General features: G+C 44.6%; 1 protein-coding gene and 1 long non-coding RNA gene across 3 annotated transcripts in view; one reads left to right on the forward strand and one right to left on the reverse strand.

The window, feature by feature from the left end:
• The window catches only part of LOC110523501 (whirlin), a 163,652-nt gene that overhangs the window by 60,232 nt on the left and 78,106 nt on the right, over positions 1–25,314 (forward strand). The gene's annotated exons all lie outside the window — the stretch shown is intronic.
• The window catches only part of LOC149983221 (uncharacterized), a 115,268-nt gene that overhangs the window by 33,486 nt on the left and 56,468 nt on the right, over positions 1–25,314 (reverse strand). The gene's annotated exons all lie outside the window — the stretch shown is intronic.

Consider the following 25,314-nt stretch of genomic DNA (forward strand, 5'->3'; position numbering starts at 1 on the left):
AGACCTCCCAAGGGAAATTTAGGGTGAGAGAAAGCGGGAGGGAGGGCGAGAGACAGAGGTAGACAAAGATGGAGAAGGAGGCTCAAAGGCTCAACATCATCATTACATTCGAGAGGGGCTTCAAGGGAAAAGATGTCTGTTTCTTTCTCTCCATCCACCTCTCTTTGCTGTGTTCCAGACTCTTGTCTTTTTACCTCTGTCCATCTCCCTCCCTCACTCCATCTCTCTCTTGCTTTCTCCTTATGCTTCATTGTCATCTTAAATACAATTTGCCTGTGTGTGCTTGTTGAGTGGAGGGGATTGTTTTGGTTCTGTTTTTTCTGAAATATTCAACTAGTCATTTTTTAAATTTTTTACATCTCTGAGTTTTGATGCATGGTGGTTTGATGTGATTTGATAGGGAAGGCAATGTTGTCATCTGAATATATTGAAATGGGGACATGGCTATGGACCAGTTATGTCCTCTGTTCTAGTGAGCAGCATGTAGACATTTCACTTTAGGCCATGAGGAAAAAGAAAGGGGAGGCATTGGAGCAGGATCTAAATATAGCCCCGTCTCTGATGTGTTGGGCCCATACCGTTTTTTGACAGGGGGGAGAATGAACAACGCTTCAATGGACACCTGGTATCCTGGTGCCGAGACACACGCTTTTGACGACTTTCAGGGAGCATAGGTCAAAACACGGACACGCACACACTCCCACACACAATGGATTCAACATGCATCCGTACAGTATGCTGCAACCTTAATGTGCGTTATTACCGTAAAACTTCAATTAAATGCTGAGGCTCAAATAGCCACCTGTCCCTTTTAACAGCTGGCCAATGGCACACATTTCAGCAAATAAAAGCCCATGCTATTAATTAAAGTTTTACAATAGTCTATTCCAGTGTATAGTTTTGTTTTTCTGTAATGTTCCAGCCCGGTTCTCTGTAATGGCCCCCTGTGTACTGTTATGAGGGACAGTGTGGTGGGAGACCCAGCTCCCAGCTGGAGCCAGCTGGGCTGACACTTTGACTGATGGGGTTATTACAGGCGTAGCAGGCAGGTCCATCTCCACCCTTGCCCCTCTATGGAACGGACCTGGCCCTCCGGACCTCGTTGAAGACCTTTTTGCGGCCCCCGGGGTAAAATGAGTTTGACACCCCTTAACACTACTTTTGACGAGAGCCCTATGGGCCCTAGTAAAGGTAGTGTACTACATAGGGAAAAGGGTGCCATGTGGGATGCAGACAAGGGCCTCTATTTTAACAAATCTAATGGAATGGGTAAGCTAAGTGAATAGCGGTAGCTCTGTAGGTTTGGGGGTGTGTCAGAAATATTTTTGCTACCACAATTATGGTTTGCAGTTGCTGGCGGTGGCGTGAAAGGGCTGGGTTTTTCTGAACAAACAAGTTGTGGGTGTGTCGAGGCTTGCTCCCTCCCTGGCCAATCAGAATGTGCTCCATGGTTAAATACGTGGTTGCTTCAAGTTGTGTATTTAAGGCATTTTATGTATTGCGTTGTCATCAACTCCAATTGGAATGTTAGTCCATTATAGCCTAGTCCGTTAATTAGCCTGCCCCATTTGCAAAATATGTTGAACATGTTTGCAGTCCATATTGTTCTAATTGCATTGCTTCAATATCGAAATACAGAGTTAAACTACGGCATTCACATTGATATAGAGGCTAGGGATAGACATGCCAAACATAGTTAATAAGCAAGATACAATTTAGTAGGTTATTGATAAGGTCTTAAAAGACTGTATAATTCTAACCAAATCTGAATACAAACAAAACAACAACTTACAGACTTTGGCAAAAGGTCAAATCAACAAAACACAGTTCAAACGGTTTGTTACAGATTCTATATAGTTTTGGAAACAGAAAACTGTATGTAACTGTATTGCAGAATGTCGGCCAAAATCCATCTCGCACCTTCTCCCACTGGGCTTCCTCTCATCACCATATTTGGTATTTTTTTATTTTTTTATTTTTTTTATTTCACCTTTATTTAACCAGGTAGGCAAGTTGAGAACAAGTTCTCATTTACAATTGCGACCTGGTATGAGTGGAAACGTCAACCGGATGCTTCACATTTATACATCCGGTGAAATATATAATTTCTCTAGCTGTGTGTTAGCGTTCTGTAGAGTGGTGAGGAAAAGGAGGAGCTCCGCAGACTCTTGTACCCCTTTCAGATACGGCATGTTTGTTTGTCTGAAAGGGTACACTACGGCTATTTAAATGGCACCACAACACCTTCTCTAAAGATAGTTTTGAAGCGCCACTGAACTGGCATTTATCTTGTCTGTAAAGTAATGCCACTTCTGAAGCAGAACTAAAAAAACATCATACCAGTCGCCATAGAGGGACAAGAAAGCAAGAAAGAGGGTGATGGCAAAAGCAAGCCAGTATGCCGGTATGAATTGCTATGGTGATTTCAGTAAACAATCAGTGAAAATCAACATGCGGTAGAAATATAACAGCACGGCAGATGGCAAACGTTTAAATAATTTAACTCAGGCGACAAGTCCTGTCTACTGTGGCAGCTGACGGCATTCAAACGCCAACCTCAATGGCATTTGTGCTCTCATTGAAAACATCGAAACACTTCACAAGGCAACCAGAAATGTCAATCAAATGATCTCGAGCTGCCTGCGTGCAGTCTGTCTTCCTGCTGCCTGCAGGCAGACCATTCGCTCCTAAGAAAAGCACTTTGAGGTTTGTTAAATACATGACTTACCAATACATTTAGTAGAAAGCTAACACATCTATCTTCCCTACCATAAAAAAACTGCAAATAAAAAATGTGTGTTATGGTGTGTTATGGAGCCAACAATGATGGGCGATGCACACTTAAGCAGACCAGGATCCAATTGGTCGGCCTCTGTTGATTTCATGTTGTTTATTGCTAGCAAAGCATCCAGGTCTTATTTTTCTGTAAATAGCCTAAAAGAACATCTTTGACTCTGATTTCCCTGAAAATTCAGTAAGTTTCCACTATCAGGGTCGAGCCCAATATCATTGTGAATAGGCTTAGATGTTATTTCAAAGACAGAGCTCGCTGATATAACATGTTGATTAAATGCATCATTAATGTAATTTTTTCCCGTAATGAAGCAAGTGTCTGAATTAATTTGTTGTGGCAGAGGAGGAAGTAGAACCCTTCAGGGATTTGACAGTTTTCCAGAATTTAGCCAGGTTCCCATTACAATCTGAAAAAAACATTACATATTAATCAGATTTAGCCTTTCTGATTTGTTTTACACAATGTTTCCTCAGTTGCTTAAAATCTTACGAGTCCGGGCCTAAGCCTGTGTTCCTAGCCTTGACCCAAACATCCTCTTTTTTATGAATGACTTCTGATAATTCCGGAGTGTACCAGGCATTCGATCTACCTTTAACCCTTCATTTTTTTTTTATGGAGCACGATTATCCACAATAGTATTGAAGACATCATCAAAAAGGCTCAAAGCTATATCAGGTAAAGGGATAGCTGAAACACAATCAAGGTCACTAAAATAAACATCATGAAAAAAAGCCTTTTCACTGAAGTTTTTAAAGTTCCTCGTTGTGATGATTACAAGGCTTCAATTTTTGTATTCTCACATCTCTACCACAAACAACTGGGCAAAGGTCACTAATGTCTTGGGCAAAGACACCAGTAGAAGCATATTTCTTTGGTGTATTCTGTAAAATACAATCAATCAGAGTTAACTGTGAAGGATCTTTGGGGTTGAACTGTGTAGGCTTAGTCACCAGCTGAGTTTGGTTGAGATCATTACACGCCTTTTAGATTGTCTAAAGCCTGCAATTTCCAATTATAATTTAGGTCACCCAGCATAATAATTTCTGATTTAGTAAAAGAAGACAAACTAGTTAACTCCTCGAGTGCACAACGGTTAGCTGAGAGAGGACGATATACTCTTATAACAGTTATGGAAACATTTTTCCCCAGACAAAGGCATAAAGATAGCAGCTAAAGTTATTTGGCAAGATAAATGGATTTCAGTAAAGAGACAGAGAAAGGACTTTAATAAGAATGGCTACTCCACCATCTGTACCCTGTTTGTCAGCTCTGAACACAATATAACCCTCAATATTAGTCCAGAATGTTCTGCCCAGAGAACAGCACATGGCTGGGGTGTGTGGGGTCTTTGATGATGCCTCATGCTCAGGCCCTGTTTTGAGTAGATGTCCTGGTTGGATGGAAGCATGGTTCCAGTGATCTTCACCACCCGCTGCAGGGCTTTGCAGTCGTGGATGGAGCAATTTCCGTATCAAACCGTGATGCAACCGGTCAGAACACTCTCAATGGTGCAGCGGTAGTTTATGGAGAGGCGTGCCGAATTTCTTCAGCCACCTTAGGAAGTAAAGACACTGTTGCACCCTCTTGACAAGAATGGTGGTGTTGTTGGTCCATGGTCCTCGGTGATGTGGACGCCGAATAACTTAAAACTCATGACTCTCTCTACTACATCCCCATTGATGTGGATCAGGGCATGTTCCCTACTCTGCTTCCTGAAGTCAACAATTAATTATTTTGTTTTGCTGATATTGTCATGACACCACAATGCTAGTTCACTTCCTCCCTATAAGCTGACTTGTGGTTGTTGGTTATCAGGCCTACAACCGTGGTGTCGACAGCAAACATGATGATGGGGTTGATGTCGTGCAAAGCCATGCAGTCGTGGGTGAACAGGGAGTACAGCAGAGGACTGTGTTAAGAGTCAGTGTGGAGGAGGTGTCTGCCCGTCAGGAAGTCCAGGATCCATTTGCAGAGGGTGGTGCGGAACTGTAGTCAATGAACAGCATTCTCACATAGGTAATCCTCTTGTCCAGATGTGTTACGACCGTGTGAATAGCGGTGGAAATGGCATCTTCCATGAATCTGCTGTGTTGGAGCAGTAAGCACATTAGAGTGGGTCCAGTGTGCCTGGCATGCCAGCCTTGATGTGGGCCATGATCAGCCTCTCAAAGCACTTAATGATGACCGAAGTGAGCGCGACGGGGCTATAGTCATCTGGGCATGTCATTCAAACAAAGAGATGCCTCTCTGGCTACCAGTGCATATTTCCAAACTATGCATATAATGACACTTTCTAAAAACTATGCTGGTATTCTTTTGTCCATAACTACTGTTTATTAAATAATTTATAAATGGCACCATGCAGAGTTCTATATGGAACCATTTTGGTTCAGTGAAGAAGAACCTCATGGGTTCTGTTCAAATCCTATAAAAGGGTTCTGCATATAACTTTTTGGGGTACCATATATGAAGCAAGCAATATAACCTTTTTTGGTTCTATAAGGGAGAAAAAAATTCTAAGAGTGTGGATAGCCTACTCGAACAATCGGAATGAAGTATGCAGGTATGTGAATTGTGATGGATGGTTAATTGCAGCCTGGAGGGCCACAGATCAAAGCCCAGGCCCAACTGACAGTTGACTCGATGGACACCAGGGTTTCCTCATTTTAATTTAAGGGCCACGGGACAGACAGGAGTAAATAATCATGAGGGCAAAAACCTCCAAATTATTTCAAAGCACTCTCAGTAGACCATTTAAAACCCCTTTATGCTAAACCAGCATTGATTAAGTGGAGGGTAAGCTATGCTTGGTTTTTAATCAAATTAAACAAAATGGGGGGAAAACCAAAGTTTTTTATGTTTCTAAAAACGAGATTCACCAACAGAAAATGCATATCTCTCATCCATGGACACTGGCTGGATAGGCTACACTTCTGCTCTCTAAATCCATGACATTATCAACTGTGTTACCTTTAACAACATGTTTGTGTGGGTCTTAAAATGTCCCATTAGCGCTGCATGAAATTGTCACCTTGGCGTGTGTTTTTAAGGACACGCCTCAAATATAGCCACCCCTCCAACCTCAGCTGATGTTGGACAAGTAAATTGCCGAACCTGGTGTTAGGGCTAGAAAATGCCAGTGCACCAGTTTTCACACGATGAAATTGCAAACTAACGTGCTTTTGACACTTGTGCCTCCTTACCACCAGCCGAAAATAGAGCCCTAGGACAGTGGGATAGCATGGAAGGTAACACTAACAGGGTAACACACAGCTACGACCCACTGGTCATGTTCAGAAGTAGCACCTCATTCACCAAGATGGGGTCAGTCAGAGATGCTTACAGCTAGCAATGATGGTTGTTATTTGTTGTAAAGCTTATGGGGCGAACTTTTAAATAATGATACATTAAACTTCACAGTGCCATGGGCCTTGGTCAAAAGTAGTGCACCAAATAGGGAATAGGGTGCCATTTGGGACACATAGGGTGTCTTTAAATCCCCGTTGGGATGTGACTCTGCATCATTGAGTATGTAAGTCATCTTGTGGGTTTATTCCTGTTGTTATCCCTCTGTAAATAAACAACATGTTGATTATAGCTCTGTAATTCACTCTGGAGGGGGCCTTCAATCCATTTATGTCTAAATTCTAAAATATATTATTGGAATATTATTGTACACAGTGTCCACAGCCCCCGACAGGAATGAAAGTCCTTCTAACTGTAGTCATATTGACCAGGGGATGACTGTACGGTTACTGTGTGTCATCTAGCATTGGGATGATGGATTTGCTCAGTTCAATCCCTGCCAGGCTTGTATAAAAACATCCCAACCAGTCATGGTGGCAGCACTGTCTCGGTCTGTCTCTCTCTCTCCCTTTCTCTCTGCACACCAAATGACTGGGGTTTGTAAAAGCTTCCTTATGGCTTTACTCTCCAGCCTTATGGCTCTACACTCCAGAGGCCTTGTAAGTGTTGTAAGTGTTGTTGTAAAGTGTTGGGGTGTTTATAACAGCTAGCTAGTTTCCCAAATGGCACCCGATTCCCCATGGGCTCTGGTTTAAAGTAGTGCACTAAATAGGGAATAGGGTTCCATTTGGGATACAGTATGGGTCTTTGCTGGTAAAGTGCTCTGCCCAGAGACAGCTTTCTCCATGGTGGAAACGGCTACTGACAGTCGTTTGCCCTTTTCATGACACCTGGCTGCTTCAGTCTAATTGAATTCAATGTCTTGAGAAAGGTCATGCCAAGCGCACCAGCATCAATACAATAACACAGTGTCAGAACTATGGATGAAACAACTCCTGCTGACACTAAGGCTGTCCTTTAATGAACTCCAGGGGCATCAAACACCCCAAAACTCTAAAGAGGCACAAAGTATGTGAGGATGGCTGGGAGGGGGTTCGCATTTTTCGAACACCTGAAACAGCTTTTTCTGCATACCTAAGCTGTCTGCATACCTCTTGAGCTGTCTGTATCCTCCTGACTGGTGATTTGTTTTTTAAAGAAACTAAATATGCTTCTCTGTAAAAATCTGGGTAAAAGAGTCTTATTCAGTACATTTAGTTTTTGCTTGCTTTTTTAAAGGCTACCAACATTGCCAGCAGGCTTGCCAGCTAAGGTAGTTAAACAAACTAGCTACTCTGAACCTATCTTGTCTAGCTAAAGCCAACTTCATAAAACTGCTGTGGCTAGAGGTAACACTGAGAAACAACAACAACATACTTTTTTTTAACACGACATATGGGTTTGACGCCTCTGATGAACATTGTATGTGCAGACAAACGATTATGGACAACAATGTCTCAGTGCAGTTGACTACTAACACCAACCAGAGTGGAGACTAGAGTGCCTTCCGAAAGTATTCATACCCCTCGACTTATTCCACATTGTACAGCCTGAATTCAAAATGGATAAAATATTTTTTTAATATAAAAAAATGTTCTCACTTATTTACACACATTATCCCATAATGCAAACATGTTTTAAACAAAAAAAAAAATGTTTTGGAATTGAAATACAGAAATGGCTCCTTTATATACAGTTGAAGTCAGAAGTTAACATACACTTAGGTTGGAGTCATAAAAACTTGTTTTTCAACCACTCCACAAATTTCTTGTTAACAAACTATAGTTTGGCAAGTCGGTTAGGACATCTACTTTGTGCAAGACACAAGTCATTTTTCCAACAATTGTTCACAGACAGGTTATTTCACTTATAATTCACTGTATCACAATTCTAGTGGGTCAGAAGTTTACAAACACTAAGTTGACTGTGCCTTTAAACAGCTTGGAAAATTGGTGGGTGGAGATATAGGGGGACAACTCATTTTAATGGCTGGAATGGACTGAATGGAAAGGTATCAAACGCATACCATTCCTTTATCCCATTCCAGCCATTCAATTTGATTTTACTTCTATATCTCCACCCACCACTGGATGAATGGTATATCACAGTGGCTCTCTGACCAATACACAACCTGTATGAACTAAATCAGGATTTTGATGAAGGCATGGCATGTTAAGTGAATCAGATGGGAGAGAGAGTTGAAAGCTGACCAGAGCTGATCTCATAGCAGTAAGAAAAGGTTGAGCTACAATATAAAAAACACACCCAACACAGTGACTTTATGGGGTTAGAGAGCACATGTGTCATGTATTGTCATGTTGTGTCTTGTTTCTGTCCTTTCCCTTCACCCTGTCTCCCTCTGCTGGTCGTTATTAGGTTACCTTTTCTCCCCCTCTTTCCCCCAGCTGTTCCTTGTCTCCTCCTAACTACCTCGTCACCCCTTTTCCCACCTGTTCCCTTTTTCCCTCTGATTAGTCCTCTATATCTCTCTCTGTTTTTGCTCCTGTCTTTGTCGGATTCTTGTTTGTGTTATTCATGCCTGAACCAGACTATCGTCATGTTTGCTGCAACCTTGTCCTGTCCTGTCGGAATCTGCCGGTCCATCTGAGCCTACCTATGTTTTGTCATTAAAGAAGCTCTGTTTACGTTAATTCGCTTTTGGGTCCTCATTCACGCACCGTAACAGAAGAATCCGACCAAGAATGGACCCAGCGACTTCGGATCCTCTCCACTCAGCCGTCGAGATCCAGGGAGCGACGCTAGGCAGACACGAGCAGGAATTGTCTGCTGCTCGACATGCCGTTGAGACCCTGGCCACCCAAGTCTCCAACCTCACAGAACAGGTTCACCATCTCCGCCTCGATCCACCGGCCACTTCCAGGGCTTTCGAATCTCCGGAGCCCAGAATCAATAACCCGCCGTGTTACTCTGGGGAGCCCACTGAATGCCGCTCGTTCCTCACCCAGTGTGATATTGTGTTTTCTCTCCAGCCCAACACTTACTCCAGGAGCACTGCTCGTGTCGCCTACGTCATATCTCTCCTTACTGGACGGGCTCGTGAGTGGGGCACGGCAATCTGGGAGGCAAGGGCTGAGTGTACTAACCAGTATCAGGACTTTAAGGAGGATATGATACGGGTTTTTGATCGATCTGTTTTTGGGGAGGAGGCTTCCAGGGCCCTGTCTTCCCTATGTCAAGGTAATCGATCCATAACAGACTACTCTATTGAGTTTCGCACTCTTGCTGCCTCCAGTGGCTGGAACGAGCCGGCTTTGCTCGCTCGTTTTCTGGAGGGTCTCCGCGCAGAGGTAAAGGATGAGATTCTCTCCCGGGAGGTTCCTTCCAGCGTGGATTCCTTGATTGAACTCGCTATTCGCATTGAGCGACGGGTTGATCTTCGTCACCGAGCTCGTGGAAAGGAGCTCGCGTTCTCCGTTGCCCCCCTCTCCGCATCACTACCATCTTCCTCTGCCGGCTCGGGTGCTGAGCCTATGCAGCTGGGAGGTATCCGCATCTCGACTAAGGAGAGGGAACGGAGAATCACCAACCGCCTCTGTCTCTATTGCGGTTCTGCTGGTCATTTTGTCACTTCATGTCCAGTAAAAGCCAGAGCTCATCAGTAAGCGGAGGGCTACTGGTGAGCGCTACTACTCCTGTCTCTCCTTCAAGATCCTGCACTACCTTGTCGGTCCATCTACGCTGGACCGGTTCGTCAGCTTCCTGCAGTGCCTTAATAGACTCTGGGGCGGAGGGCTGTTTTATGGACGAGACCTGGGCTCGGGAACATGACATTCCTCTCAGACAGTTAAGGGAGTCCACGGCCTTGTTCGCCCTGGATGGTAGTCCTCTCCCCAGGATTCAGCGTGAGACGCTACCTTTAACCCTCACTGTTTCTGGTAATCATAGCGAAACCATTTCTTTTTTAATTTTTCGTTCACCTTTTACACCTGTTGTTTTGGGCCATCCCTGGCTAGTTTGTCATAATCCTTCCATTAATTGGTCTAGTAATTCTATCCTCTCCTGGAACGTCTCTTGTCATGTGAAATGTTTAATGTCTGCTATCCCTCCTGTTTCCTCTGTCTCTTCTTCACAGGAGGAGCCTGGTGATTTGACAGGGGTGCCGGAGGAATATCACGATCTGCGCACGGTGTTCAGTCGGTCCAGGGCCACCTCTCTTCCTCCACACCGGTCGTATGATTGTAGTATTGATCTCCTTCCGGGAACCACTCCCCCCCGGGGTAGACTATACTCTCTGTCGGCTCCCGAACGTAAGGCTCTCGAAGATTATTTGTCTGTAGCTCTTGCCGCCGGTACCATAGTCCCCTCCTCCTCTCCCGCCGGAGCGGGGTTTTTTTTTGTTAAGAAGAAGGACGGGTCCCTGCGCCCCTGCATAGATTATCGAGGGCTGAATGACATAACAGTGAAGAATCGTTATCCGCTTCCTCTTATGTCTTCAGCCTTCGAGATCCTGCAGGGAGCCAGGTTTTTCACTAAGTTGGACCTTCGTAACGCTTACCATCTCGTGCGCATCAGGGAGGGGGACGAGTGGAAGACGGCGTTTAACACTCCGTTAGGGCACTTTGAATACCGGGTTCTTCCTTTCGGCCTCGCTAACGCTCCAGCTGTCTTTCAGGCATTAGTCAATGATGTCCTGAGAGACATGCTGAACATCTTTGTTTTCGTTTACCTTGACGATATCCTGATTTTTTCACCGTCACTCCAGATTCATGTTCAGCACGTTCGACGTGTCCTCCAGCGCCTTTTAGAGAATTGTCTTTTTGTGAAGGCTGAGAAGTGCTCTTTTCATGCCTCCTCCGTCACATTTCTCGGTTCTGTTATTTCCGCTGAAGGCATTAAGATGGATCCCGCTAAGGTCCAAGCTGTCATTGATTGGCCCGTCCCTAAGTCACGCGTCGAGCTGCAGCGCTTTCTCGGCTTCGCGAACTTCTATCGTCGTTTCATCCGTAATTTCGGTCAGGTGGCAGCTCCTCTCACAGCCCTTACTTCTGTCAAGACGTGCTTTAAGTGGTCCGTTTCCGCCCAGGGAGCTTTTGATCTCCTCAAGAATCGTTTTACATCCGCACCTATCCTTGTTACACCTGACGTCACTAGACAGTTCGTTGTCGAGGTTGACGCGTCAGAGGTGGGCGTGGGAGCCATTCTTTCTCAGCGCTCCCTCTCTGACGACAAGGTCCACCCTTGCGCGTATTTTTCTCATCGCCTGTCGCCGTCGGAACGTAACTATGATGTGGGAAACCGCGAACTGCTCGCCATCCGCTTAGCCCTAGGCGAATGGCGACAGTGGTTGGAGGGGGCGACCGTTCCTTTTGTCGTTTGGACTGACCATAGGAACCTTGAGTACATCCGTTCTGCCAAACGACTTAATGCGCGTCAGGCGCGCTGGGCGCTGTTTTTCGCTCGTTTCGAGTTCGTGATTTCTTATCGTCCGGGCTCTAAGAACACCAAGCCTGATGCTTTATCTCGTCTCTTCAGTTCTTCAGTAGCCTCCACTGACCCCGAGGGGATTCTCCCTGAGGGGCGTGTTGTCGGGTTGACTGTCTGGGGAATTGAGAGGCAGGTAAAGCAAGCACTCACTCAAACTCCGTCGCCGCGCGCTTGTCCTAGGAACCTTCTTTTCGTTCCCGTTCCTACTCGTCTGGCCGTTCTTCAGTGGGCTCACTCTGCCAAGTTAGCCGGCCACCCTGGCGTTCGGGGTACGCTTGCTTCCATTCGCCAGCGTTTTTGGTGGCCCACCCGGGAGCATGACACGCGTCGCTTCGTGGCTGCTTGTTCGGTCTGCGCGCAGACTAAGTCCGGTAACTCCCCTCCTGCCGGCCGTCTCAGGCCGCTTCCCATTCCCTCTCGACCGTGGTCTCACATCGCCTTAGATTTTGTCACCGGACCGGCTTCGTCAGCGGGGAAGACTGTTATTCTTACGGTTGTCGACAGGTTCTCTAAGGCGGCTCATTTTATTCCCCTTGCTAAGCTTCCTTCTGCTAAAGAGACGGCACAAATCATCATCGAGAATGTTTTCAGAATTCATGGCCTTCCGTCAGACGTCGTTTCGGACAGAGGTCCGCAATTCACGTCTCAATTTTGGAGGGAGTTTTGCCGTTTGATTGGGGCTTCCGTCAGTCTCTCTTCCGGCTTTCACCCCCAGTCTAACGGTCAAGCAGAACGGGCCAATCAGACTATTGGTCGCATCTTACGCAGTCTTTCTTTTCGCAACCCTGCGTCTTGGTCAGAACAGCTCCCCTGGGCAGAATACGCCCACAACTCGCTTCCTTCGTCTGCGACCGGGCTATCTCCTTTTCAGAGTAGTCTCGGGTACCAGCCTCCGCTGTTCTCATCTCAGTTCGCCGAGTCCAGCGTCCCCTCCGCTCAGGCTTTTGTCCAACTTTGCGAGCGCACCTGGAAGAGGGTCAGGTCTGCACTTTGCCGTTATAGGGCGCAGACTGTGAGAGCTGCTAATAAGCGTAGAACTAAGAGTCCTAGATATTGTCGCGGTCAGAGAGTTTGGCTCTCCACTCAGAACCTTCCCCTTAAGACAGCTTCTCGCAAGTTGACCCCGCGGTTCATTGGTCCGTTCCGTATTTCTCAGATCATTAATCCTGTCGCAGTTCGACTTCTTCTTCCGCGATATCTTCGTCGCGTCCACCCGGTCTTCCATGTCTCCTGTATCAAGCCCGTTCTTCGCGCCCCCGCTCGTCTCCCCCCCCCCCCCCCCATCCTTGTCGAGGGCGCACCCATCTAAAGGGTCCGTAGGATTTTGGACATGCGTCCTCGGGGCCGTGGTCATCAGTCCCTAGTAGATTGGGAGGGGTACGGTCCTGAGGAGAGGAGTTGGGTTCCCTCTCGGGACGTGCTGGACCGTGCGCTGATCGAGGATTTCCTCCGTTGCCGCCAGGTTTCCTCCTCGAGTGCGCCAGGAGGCGCTCGGTGAGTGGGGGGGTACTGTCATGTATTGTCATGTTGTGTCTTGTTTCTGTCCTTTCCCTTCACCCTGTCTCCCTCTGCTGGTCGTTATTAGGTTACCTTTTCTCCCCCTCTTTCCCCCAGCTGTTCCTTGTCTCCTCCTAACTACCTCGTCACCCCTTTTCCCACCTGTTCCCTTTTTCCCTCTGATTAGTCCTCTATATCTCTCTCTGTTTTTGCTCCTGTCTTTGTCGGATTCTTGTTTGTGTTATTCATGCCTGAACCAGACTATCGTCATGTTTGCTGCAACCTTGTCCTGTCCTGTCGGAATCTGCCGGTCCATCTGAGCCTACCTATGTTTTGTCATTAAAGAAGCTCTGTTTACGTTAATTCGCTTTTGGGTCCTCATTCACGCACCGTAACAACATGTCTCAGGTGAGGAGAGCTGAACAGACATCCCATTAGTTCCCCTTTGAAGTGTCTTTCTTCCCTACACTGTGCGTACGTCACAAAAGGCACACTATTCCCTATATAGTGCACTACATTTGACCAGTGCTGACCTGGGACTATAGAGCTTTGGTCAAAAGTAGTGCACTATATAGTAGTAGTGCACTGTATAGGGAATAGTGTGCCATTTTGGGACGCATCCTGTATTTGTTTTATCTGGCCCACTGTCATGAATCCAATTGATTATACAGTGGTGGGAGTGGGACAGTGATGTACTGTACGGTGTAGGTTTACTCATTGCTTTACTGTGAGAGGGGGATGAGGAGATGTGAGATGAAATGATCCCAAGACAGTGATCCCTATACAGTCAGACACTCTCTATTCCCATCTTGTGGATTGAAGTGTCTTCACTTCGTTGTGCCTCTCTGGGCCTCAGTGTTGCTGTCTTTTTCGGTATCAACTCGCTCTTTTTATGTCTCTGTTACTGTATCTCTCTCTCTCATTGCCTTCATCTGTCTCTCCCTCTCTATCTCCTTCTCTCATCCCTCTACAGTACAGTAGAAGGGTCCAGGCTGTGACAGAGAAGCGTTTGGCATTTGACCACCCACCTCTGTTCCTCTACACTCGGACAGCCGTGACATTTCGCTTTCGTCTGTTCTCCACTGAAGGGAAAAGAAGAATAGGGAAAAGATTAGATATAGACTGGCGCCGTGCCCATTTGTCCAACTCTGCTCTATGAAAGGCAGCATTTTTTTTAAAAACAGGATTCCCTAAGTGAAGAAAGGCAGCATTTGTCTTTTAAAACAGGATTCCCTAAGTGAAGAAATGCAGCATTTGTCTTTTAAAACAGGATTCCCTAAGTGAAGAAAGGCAGCATTTGTCTTTTAAAACAGGATTCCCTAAGTGAAGGAAGGCAGCATTTGTCTTTTAAAACAGGATTCCCTAAGTGAAGAAAGGCAGCAGGGGGGTTGGGGAAATAGGGAGGTGTATGTCTGTTCCAAAAAGAGAGAGAGAGGGATGCCTAGATCGTGCCAGACTCCCGAGAAAAGACAACTGAGATGTCAGACTTTTACTGGATGGTGTTAAACTGAATTGAACAAATGCACTGCCGATCATACAAAGGAGAACACCACTACTTAACAAATTAGACAAAAGAGATTCAACATGATCATACAAAGGAGATCACCACTACTTAACAAATTAGACAAGAGATTCAACATGATCAACAAAGGCTGACTCAACACAAATGACTAAATTAAACCTTTCCTTAGATGAGTCACACAAACAATGCTATAGACTTCCACAGAGGCCATTTAAGAGGAACTAGTGTAGTAAAACAGAGTGCGGAGTCGGACTGAGAGCCAAGCTGAGCACACTAATTTGTTTTCCGACCATTCAGCAGAACCATCAATTATCACGACGGATGGAAAGCCTCCCAACAACCAAATTGAAATTTTGTTCCTTAATCCATCCAAATATGAAGCACTGTGTGCAAGGGAGCAAAAGCCCTGTTGGAACCATTTTAGTTTGTCGAACGCCACTTTATCACTAGCAGTAATCAATCAAAACACTTTTGTTCATCTGTGAGTCAACAAGAATGCACACACAGAAAGTCCTTTGTGGTCCTTTGTAGCTCAATTGGTAGAGCATGGCTCTTGTAACGTCGGGGTATTGGATTCGATTCCCAGGACCACCCATATGTAAAATGTATGCCCGCATGACTAAGTTGCTTTGAATAAAAATGTACGTTATGTGTAAATACAATTTTGCTGATAGTGCCTTCAGAAACAATTCACACCCCTTGACTTTTTCCACATTTTGTTGGGTTACAGCCTGAATTTAAAATGGATTACAACGAGATGTTTTGTCACTGGCCTACACACTATAGCCCATAATTTTAGAGTGAAAGCTGAAATGTCTTGAGTCAATAAGTATTCAACCCCTTTGTTATGGCAAGCCTACTGTAAATATGTTTAGGAGTAAAAATGTGCTTAACAAGTCACATACTAAGTTGCATGGACTCTGTGTGCAATAATAGTGTTTAACATAATCTTTGAACGACTACCTCATCTTTGTACCCCACACATACAATTGTATGTACTGCAGGGTCCCTCAGTCGAGCAGTGAATTTCAAACACAGATTCAACCACAAAGACCATGGAGGTTTTCCAATGCCTCGCAAAGAAGGGCACCTATTGGTACATGGGTAAAAATTTAAAAAGCTAGTTATTCATTACACTTTGGATGGTGTATCAATACACCCAGTTACTACAAAGATACAGTCTTCCTTCCTAACTCAGTTGCTGGAGAGGAAGGAAACCACTCAGGGATTTCATCATGAGGCCAATAGTGACTTTAAAACAGTTACAGAGTTTAAAGGCCTATCTGTAATAGGAGAAAACTGAGGATGGATCAACAACATTGTATTTACTCCACAATATTAAACTAATTAACAGAGTGAAAAGAATGAAGCCTGTACAGAATACAAATATTCCAAAACATGCATACTGTTTGCAAAAAGGCAATAAAGTAATACTGCAAAACATTTGGCAAAGCAATTACCTTTCTGTCCTGAATACAAAGTGTTATGTTTGGAGCAAGTCCAATATAACAAATTACCGAGTACCACTCTTCATATTTTCAAGCATAGTGGTGGCTGCATCATGTTATGGGTATGCCTGTTATCGGTAAGGATTGGAGTGTTTTTCAGGATAAAAAATAAACATAATGGAGCTAAGCACAGACAAAATCTTAGAGGAAAATTTGATGCCGTCTGCTTCCCACCAGACAGGGAGATTAATTCACCTTTCAGCAGGACAATAACCTAAAACACAAGGCTAAATCTACACTGAAGTTGCTTCCAAGAACGCAGTGAATGTTCCTGAATGGCCGAGTTACAGTTTTGGCTCAAATCTACTTGAAAATCTTTGGCAAGACCTGAAAACGGTTGTCTAGCAATGATCAATAACCCATTTGACAGAGTTTGAAAAATGTTGCAAATGTTGCACAATCCAGGTGTGGAAAATCTTAGCAATTTACCCAGAAAGACACAGCTGTAATTGCTGCCAAAGGTGCTCCTACAAAGTATTTACTTAGGGGTGTGAATACTTACAGTTGAATACATTTAAACTCAGTTTTTCACAATTCCTGACATTTAGTCCTAGTAAAAATTCCCTGCCTTAGGTCAGTTAGGATTACCACTTTATTTTAAGAATACGAAATGTCAGAATAATAGTTATTTCAGCTTGTATTTCTTTCATCACATTCCCAGTGGGTCAGAAGTTTACATACACTCAAATAGTATTTGGTAGCATTGCGTTTAATTTGTTTAACTTGGGTCAAACGTTTCAGGTAGCCTTCCACAAGCTTCCCACAATAAGTTGGGTGAATTTTGGCTCATTCCTCCTGACAGAGCTGGTGTAACTGAGTCAGGTTTGTAGGCCTCCTTGCTCACACAAGCTTTTTTAGTTCTGCCCACAAATTTTCTATAGGATTGAGGTCGGGGCTTTGTGATGGCCACTCAAATACTTTGACTTTGTTGTCCTTAAGCCATTTTGCCACAACTTTGGAAGTATGCTTGGGGTCATTGTCCAGTTGGAAGACCCATTTGCGACCAAGCTTTGACTTCCTGACTGATGTCTTGAGATGTTGCTTCAATTTACCCATGTCATTTTCCTCCCTCATGATGCCATCTATTTTGTGAAGTGCACTAGTCCCACCTGCAGCAAAGCACCCGCACAACATGATGCTGCCACCCCCATGCTTCACGGTTGGGATGGTGTTCTTCGGCTTTGCAGCCTACCCCTTTTTCCTTCAAACATATCGATGGTCATTATGGCCAAACAGTTCTATTTTTGTTTCATCAGACTAGAGAAAATTTCACCAAGAAGTACAATCTTTGTCCCCATGTGCAGTTACAAAAGTACGATCTTTGTCCCTACGTGCAGTTGCAAACCGTAGTCTGGCTTTTGTATGGCGGTTTTGGAGCAGTGGCTTCAACCTTGCTGAGGAGCCTTTCAGGTTATGCCGATATAGGACTCGTTTTACTGTGGATATAGATACTTTTGTACCTGTTTCCTCCAGCATCTTCACAAGGTTCTTTGCTGTTGTTCTGGGATTGATTTGCACTTTTCACACCAAAGTATGTTCATCTCTAGGAGACAGAATGCGTCTCCTTCCTGAGAGGTATGACGGCTGCTGGTCCCATGGTGTTTATACTTGTTTACTATTGTTTGTACAGATGAACGTGGTACCTTCAGGGGTTTGGAAATTGCTCCCAAGGATCAACCAGGCTTGTGGAGATTGAAAAAAAAAATCTGAGGTCTTGGCTGATTTCTTTTGATTTTCCCATGATGTCAAGCAAAGAGGCACTGAGTTTGAAGGTAGGCCTTGAAATACATCCATAGGTACACCTCCAATTGACTCAAATGATGTCAATTAGCCTATCAGAAGCTTCTAAATCCATTACATAATTTTCTGGAATTTTCCAAGCTGTTTAAAGGCACAGTCAACTTAGTGTATGTAAACTTCTGACCCACTGGAATTGTGATACAGTGAATTATAAATTAAATTATCTGTCTGTAAACAATTGTTGGAAAAATTAATAGTGTCATGCACAAAGTAGATGTCCTAACCGACTTGCCAAAACTATAGTTTGTTAACAAGAAATTTGTGGACTCCAACCTAAGTGTATGTAAACTTCCGACTTCAACTGTAGGTAACAAACAAATAGCTAGTAGACATGCTGGTAAAAATTTAGTAAAACTGATTTAAGTTTGCCTGCATTAAAGTCCCCGGCCACTAGGGGAGCCGCTTCAGGGTGAGCATTTTCTTCTTTGCTGATGACCTCATAGAGTTGGTTGAGGGTGGTCTTAGTGCCAGCTTCGCTTTGTGGTGGTAAATAGACGGCTACGAATAATACAGAACTCGCTTTGTAGATAGTGTGGACAACAGCTTATCGTAAGGTTCTCTACCTCAGGCGAGCAATACCTCAAGACTTCTTTAATATTAGACATTGCACACCAGCTGTTATTGACAGAAATACACATACCCCCACCCCTCGTCTTACCAGAGGCAGCGTGTCTGTTCTGCTGGTGCATGGAAGCTCTATATTGTCTGTTTCTTCGTTCAGCCACGTCTTGGTGAAGATGTTACAGTTTTTATCTACCCTTTGGTAGCATAATGTTAATAGGTCATCAATTTTATTTTCTAATGATTGCACGTTAGCAAGAAGAATGGAAGGCATTGGGAGTTGACTCGCTTGTGTTATCACACAAGCTGAGAAAGTGAGACAAAGAGAAAGAAAGAGAACCAGAAAGACATGGAGAGAGATGAGGAATCGATGGGCTGTGTTTCATGGCTATCGATCCAGTTGTACTCATTTGTAGCCTTAGTCATATTTCAGAAAACACAATCGCTTATTATTCATCTCCACATTGATTAGCCGAAAGATGGCACCGTACTGGATGGATATTTTGTGATTCTTTTATCGTTTATTTTACCTTTTTTTCTCAATATATCTGCTATCAAGAACTTTTGAACATCAGATCGGCAGTTAATTACCACAATTCCGTCTTCGACTTCGACTCATCTTCCCTGAGCTCTTTTTGTAATTTCAACCCAATTTTTGGGCTACCCAAGTGGAAACACTGACATTACAGAGGCAAGAGGGGAGATCCTGGTAAGATTAAGGCGAGGGGAGATCCTGGTAAGATTAAGGCGAGTGGAGATCCTGGTAAGATTAAGGCGAGGGTAGATCCTGGTAAGATTAAGGCGAGTGGAGATCCTGTTAAGATTAAGGCGAGTGGAGATCCTGGTAAGATTAAGGCGAGGGGAGATCCTGGTAAGATTAAGGCGAGGGGAGATCCTGGTAAGATTAAGGCGAGTGGAGATCCTGTTAAGATTAAGGCGAGGGGAGATCCTGGTAAGATTAAGGCGAGGGGAGATCCTGGTAAGATTAAGGCGAAGGGAGAACCGGACACCTCTTTCCTACATTCTACTGGCCACTTGATAATAAGATGGATGACCTCCGATCGCAGATTTGCTACCAATGGGACTGTCAAAACTGCAATATTCTCTGTTTTTCTGAAACATGGCTCTCGGACAAGATATCCCCCATGGCTATCCAACTCGATGGATTCTCCATTCACTGTGCCAACAGTGGAGTCGAGGAAATACAGGGGGGAGGAGGTTTGCCTGTTCATCAACAATAACTGGTGTGATGACTTGAGCATGGTGGAAGTGTCGGAATACCTGATGGTTAAATGCCAACTCTTACCTCCCGAGTGAGTTTTCAGCTATTATAGTGACTGTTCTATACATTCAACCCCAGGACAAGTAAAATAACAAGCTGGCACTTAACAAACTGTAAAAGATAACCAAGCAGGAAAACTTACATCCAGACGCTGCTTTTCAGGTTGCCAGCGATTTTAATTCTGGGTTATTAAGACACGTGATGACCAACTTCCATCAACACGTCTCCCTCGCCGCTAGGGCCGATAAAGTCCTAGACCACTGTTATTCTACCCACAAGCAAGCATACCATTTTTATTTATTTACATTTTATATAACCCTCATTTTACCAGGTAAGTTGACAGAGAACACATATTCAATTACAGCAATGACCTAGGGAATAGTTACAGGGGGAGGAGAGGGGATGAAGGAGCCAATTGGAATACAAGGCCCTCCCTCATCCTCCATTCGGCAAATCAAATCATGACTCTGTACACCTGCTTCCTGTTTACAAGCAGAAGCTCAAACAGGAATTACCCGTGACTCGCTATGTTGAGAAATGGTCTCCAGAATCAGAGATTATGCTACAGGACTGCTTTGCTAGCGCTGATTGGAATATGTTTCAGGACTTTCAGGACTGCGGATAACACCGATGAGCTAACCACCTGCGTCACTGACTTCATTTGGAAATGCATCGGGGAAGTTGTCCCCACGGTGAAGGTTCTCTGCTTCCCCAATCAAAAGCCCTGGATGAACACTGAGGTTGGTGCTAAACTAAAGGACAGGGCCACCACACACAGAGCTATTGCAAACAATCCTGATGCTACTGCTGAGGACAGGATCACGTACAATACGTCACCTTACCAGACTCATCAAATGACAATCTAGGAATAAGGTGGAATCATATTACACAGGCTCCGACGCCTGGCACATGTGGCAGGGGCTACAGACCATTACGGATTAGAAAGGAAGAGCCAACCGAAGACCCAACAATGTCTCTCTACCAGACGAAATCCATGCATTTTCGGCACGCTTTGACAATAACAACATTGAGCCGGGTGTGAGGTTCGCTGCAGATCCAGAAGATTTGGAAATCTCGCTCTCCAAGGCCGACGTGAGTGAAGTCTTTAATCAGGTCAATACCCACAAGGCCGCGGGGCCCAATGGTATTTCAGGGTGCATTCTCAGAGCATGCGCAGAACAGCTGGTAGGTATATTCACAGTCATTTTCAACCTCTCCTTGTCCCCACATGTTTTATGATGACCACCATCATTCCTGTTCCCAGGAACTCTAACATGATGACCAAACCTCCAGGCGTGCGTCCATGTGTGCCATCATGCACATGTTGAGTTTGTCTATTCCCACCAGACGTGATCAGGACACGCAGGTTGAAATATCAAAACGAACTCTGAAACAACTATATTAATTTGAGGACAGGTTGAAACACACATGACACATTTATGGACATTTAGCTAGCTAGCTTGTTGTTGCTAGCTAATTTGTCAAGGGATATAAACATTAGGTTGTTATTTGTTATTATTCTTGGATCTTTGTAGAACCCATTTTACACAATCATGTGTTCTCTACTCCGACAATTAATCCACAGATCAAAGCGGAAACCTTGTTTCTTTCTAGTGATCTCTCCTCCTTCAGTCTGCTTCTTCTTCTTCTGTGGACTTTATATGGCTATTGGCAACCAACTGTAAGGTGCATTACCGCCACCAACTGGACTGGAGTGTGGACCTCAGTTCATCTTTCATCACCCACCTGGGTACAGTAATTGCTCCTAAAAACCAATGAGGAGATGGGAGAGGAGGGACTAGAACCAAGTTATGTTTTAGAGCCTGGCTATGCAGACACTCTCGAGTAGTTTGGATAAAATGTATGTGGACACCTGCTCGTTGAACATCTCATTCCAAAATCATGGGCATTAATATGGAGTTGGTCCCTCCTTTGCTGCTATAACAGCATCCACTCTTCTGGGAAGGCTAAGGGTCCTAGGCCAAACCATGAAATACAGCCTCAGACATTATTCCTCCTCCACCAAACTTTACAGTTGCCACTATACATTGGGTTAAATAGCGTTCCCCTGACCTCCACCAAACCCCGATTTGTCCCTCAGATTGCCAGTTGGCGATGCTTGAGTCATCACTCCAAAGAACGCATTTCCACTGCTCCAGAGTCTAATGGCGGCAAGCTTTACACCACTCCAGCCTACGCTTGGCATTGTGCATGGTGATCTAGGCTTGTGTGTGGCTGCTCAGCCATGTAAACCCATTTCATGAAGCTCCCGACAAACAGTCATTGTGCTGATGTTGCTTCCAGAGGCAGTTTGGAACTCGGTAAGTGTTGCAACCGAGGACAGACGATTTCAGCACTCGGCAATCCCGTTCTGTGAGCTTGTGTGGCCTACCACTTCACGGCTGAGCCTTTGTTGCTCCTAGACGTTTCCACTTCACAATAACAGCACTTACGGTTGACCGGGACAGCTCTAGCAGGGCAGAAATTTGACAAACTGACTTGTTGGAAAGGTGGCATCCTATGACGGTGCCACGTTGAAAGTCACTGAGCTCTTCAATACAGCCATTCTACTGACAATGTATGTTTATCTAGATTGTATGGCTGTGTGCTCAATTGTATACACCTGTCAGCAACGGTGTGGCTGAAATAGCCGAATCCACTAATTTGAAGGGGTGGCCACATACTTTTGTGTATATATAGTGTATGTAAATGTATTTTGCAATTCTCAATCACACAAGCCGGGTGGTATGGTCAGCATGTATGGCTTCATATCACAGTGACCACCACACTGTAGCACTCACAGCTGTGGTAATCATTAAGTGCTTTGAGAGGCTGATTATGGCACACATCAACGCCATCATCCCAGACACCCTAGACCCACTCCATTTTGCATACCGCCACAGCAGATCCAAAGACGACGCAATCTGAATTGCACTCCACACTGCCCTCACCCACCCAAATAAGAGGAATACCTGTGTAAGAATGCTGTTCATTGACTACAGCTCAGCTTTCAACACCATCGTCCCCTCCAAGCTCGTCACCAAGCTTAGGAGCCTTGGTCTGAACACCTCCCTCTGCAGCTGGATCCTGGACTTCCTGATGGTCCGACCCCAGGTGGTGAGGGTAGGCAACATCACCTCCACCATGCTGACCCTCAACACAGGGGCCCCACAGGGCTTAGTCCCCTCCTGCAGGGAGGAGATCAGTGACGTGGCATTGTGGGGCGGAACATCAACTTCTCCTTCAACGTCAGTAAGACCAAGGAGCTGATCGTGGACTGCAGGAAATGGGCGGCCGAACACACCCCCATCCACATCGACGGGGCTGCAGTGGAGCGGGTCGAGAGCTCCAAGTTCCTCGGTGTCCAAATCACTAAGAATTTAAATGGTCCACACACCTCCATTCAATCGTGAAGAAGGTGCGATAGTGCCTCTTCCACCTCAGGAGGTTGAAAAGGTTTGGCATCGGCCTTCAAATCTTCAAAAAGTTATACAGCTGTACCATTGAGAGCATCTTGACTGGCTGCCTCACTGCGTGGTATGGCAATAGCACTGCCCTCGATCGTATGGTGCTACAAATGATGGGGCGGACAGCCCAGTACATCACTGGGGCCGAGCTCCCTGCCATCCAGTACCTCTATATCAAGCGGTGTGAAAGGAAGGCCCGGAAAATTGTTAAAGACTCCAACCACCCAAGCCATTGAATGTTCTCTCTGCTTTCGATTGGCAAGCGGTACCGGTGCATCAAGTCTGACACCAACAGGCTCCTGAACAGCCTATATCTCCATGCCATAAGACTACTAAATGGCTAACAAAATGGTTACAGGACTATCTGAGTTGACCTTTGTATTTTATTGTTATTTTTTCACTGTCTCTAGGCACACTTACAGGACCCTTCACATTATGCACACTGACACTCCAACACACAAACACTCCATCACATCACTTTATCACACACACATATGCACATAAATGTATGCTAACTCTACACACACCCACTCACATACAATCATCAGATACGCTGCTACTACTCTGTTTATCATATCCTGATGCCTAGTCACCTTACCCCTGTACATATCTACCTCTATCGATCCAGTATTCCTGCACATTATATATATATGGTACTGGAACTGACCCTGTATATAGCATGCCCACTTACTTTGTGTTGTTCTTATTTTTATATCTTGTATGTTTTTGTTCTACCTTGTTATTTTTAGTATTACATTGTTATTGATTACTGCATTGTTGAGGTTAGAGCTAGCAATAAAGGCATTTCACTGTACTTGTGCTTGTGACATTGAAACTTAGCCTCTCGTTTGTAAATAACATTATCATTGGTCCAGCGTCGCTGCTGGTTAATTACTCGGGATGCTCCCTGACGGCTTGGCCACGCTCTGATCAAACTCAGCACATTGTGTGTGTGTGTGTGTGTGTGTGTGTGTGTGTGTGTGTGTGTGTGTGTGTGTGTGTGTGTGTGTGTGTGTGTGTGTGTGTGTGTGTGTGTGTGTGTGTGTGTGTGTGTGTACGAAGCAGTACTTACTTCCCATGCCAGCTTCTCTGAGCCCTAGTGCTGAATACTTAACAGAAATTTGTTAGTTATTTTCCAGTTTTTAAACAACTAATTGACTGATAAATCTCTACAGATAAATCAGATCAAGCCCGAACTGTGCGATGTAGTAAGGAGTTGTAGTTTCCAACAGGCCAATACTCTACATAATTTAGAGCAGAAAACATAGTAATTAACTACAATTACCATAATCCAAAGCACACCTATTTGTCCATTCTGAGACCAAGAGAAGAGGCAGAAGAACACGCGATCGAGAGGGATAGAGAGCAGTTGCTTCGTGAGGTATCTCTACCTGAAAATACATGGTCTAAGATTGATAATTGGTATTCAGCAGCCATAAAAGTATGCCTTATTTACTTTCAAGAATGACTAAAATAGTGATTTTGTCAGACAGCATAGGCAGTAGCTCTATATAGGCGTAAAACAAATGTAACATACACAATAAATGAAATAGTGTATGAAAGTTAAGTAATGTGAATAAATTATGGTAAATTAGTGATAAGCAGTAATGAGCAGTCACTACTATCATGGAAATCATTCAAATCACATAATGCATATTTAATGTAAAAATATTTTATAAAAACCGAAATCGAAAACCATGATTATTTTGTAATACTTCAAAAAGCTGTAATCGCTCAGCACTACTGAGCCCCCAAATGGAATTATAATGAGGAGGGACAGAAGATAGAGCGAGGAGAGTGGTGTCAGTGCGAACTTGATGACAACAGCAGGAGATGCAGCACACCATCACAGTTAGGTGACATCTCTGTGGTGACTCAGGCTGATCGAAGACTCTTCTCTAAGCTCTGATCAGAGAGAGAGAGAGAGAGACAGAGACAGAGACAGAGAGAGAGAAAGGTGTAAAGAAGACAGAGAGAGAGAGGTGTAAAGAAGACAGAAAGAGAGAGCTGTAAAGAAGACAGAGAGAGAGAGAGAGAGAGGTGTAAAGAAGAGAGAGAGAGAGAGAGAGGTGTAAAGAAAGAGAGAGAGAGAG

Source organism: Oncorhynchus mykiss, chromosome 5, assembly GCF_057628025.1.
Source record: "Oncorhynchus mykiss isolate SJ-2025 chromosome 5, ASM5762802v1, whole genome shotgun sequence".
Taxonomy (NCBI): Eukaryota; Metazoa; Chordata; class Actinopteri; order Salmoniformes; family Salmonidae; genus Oncorhynchus; species Oncorhynchus mykiss.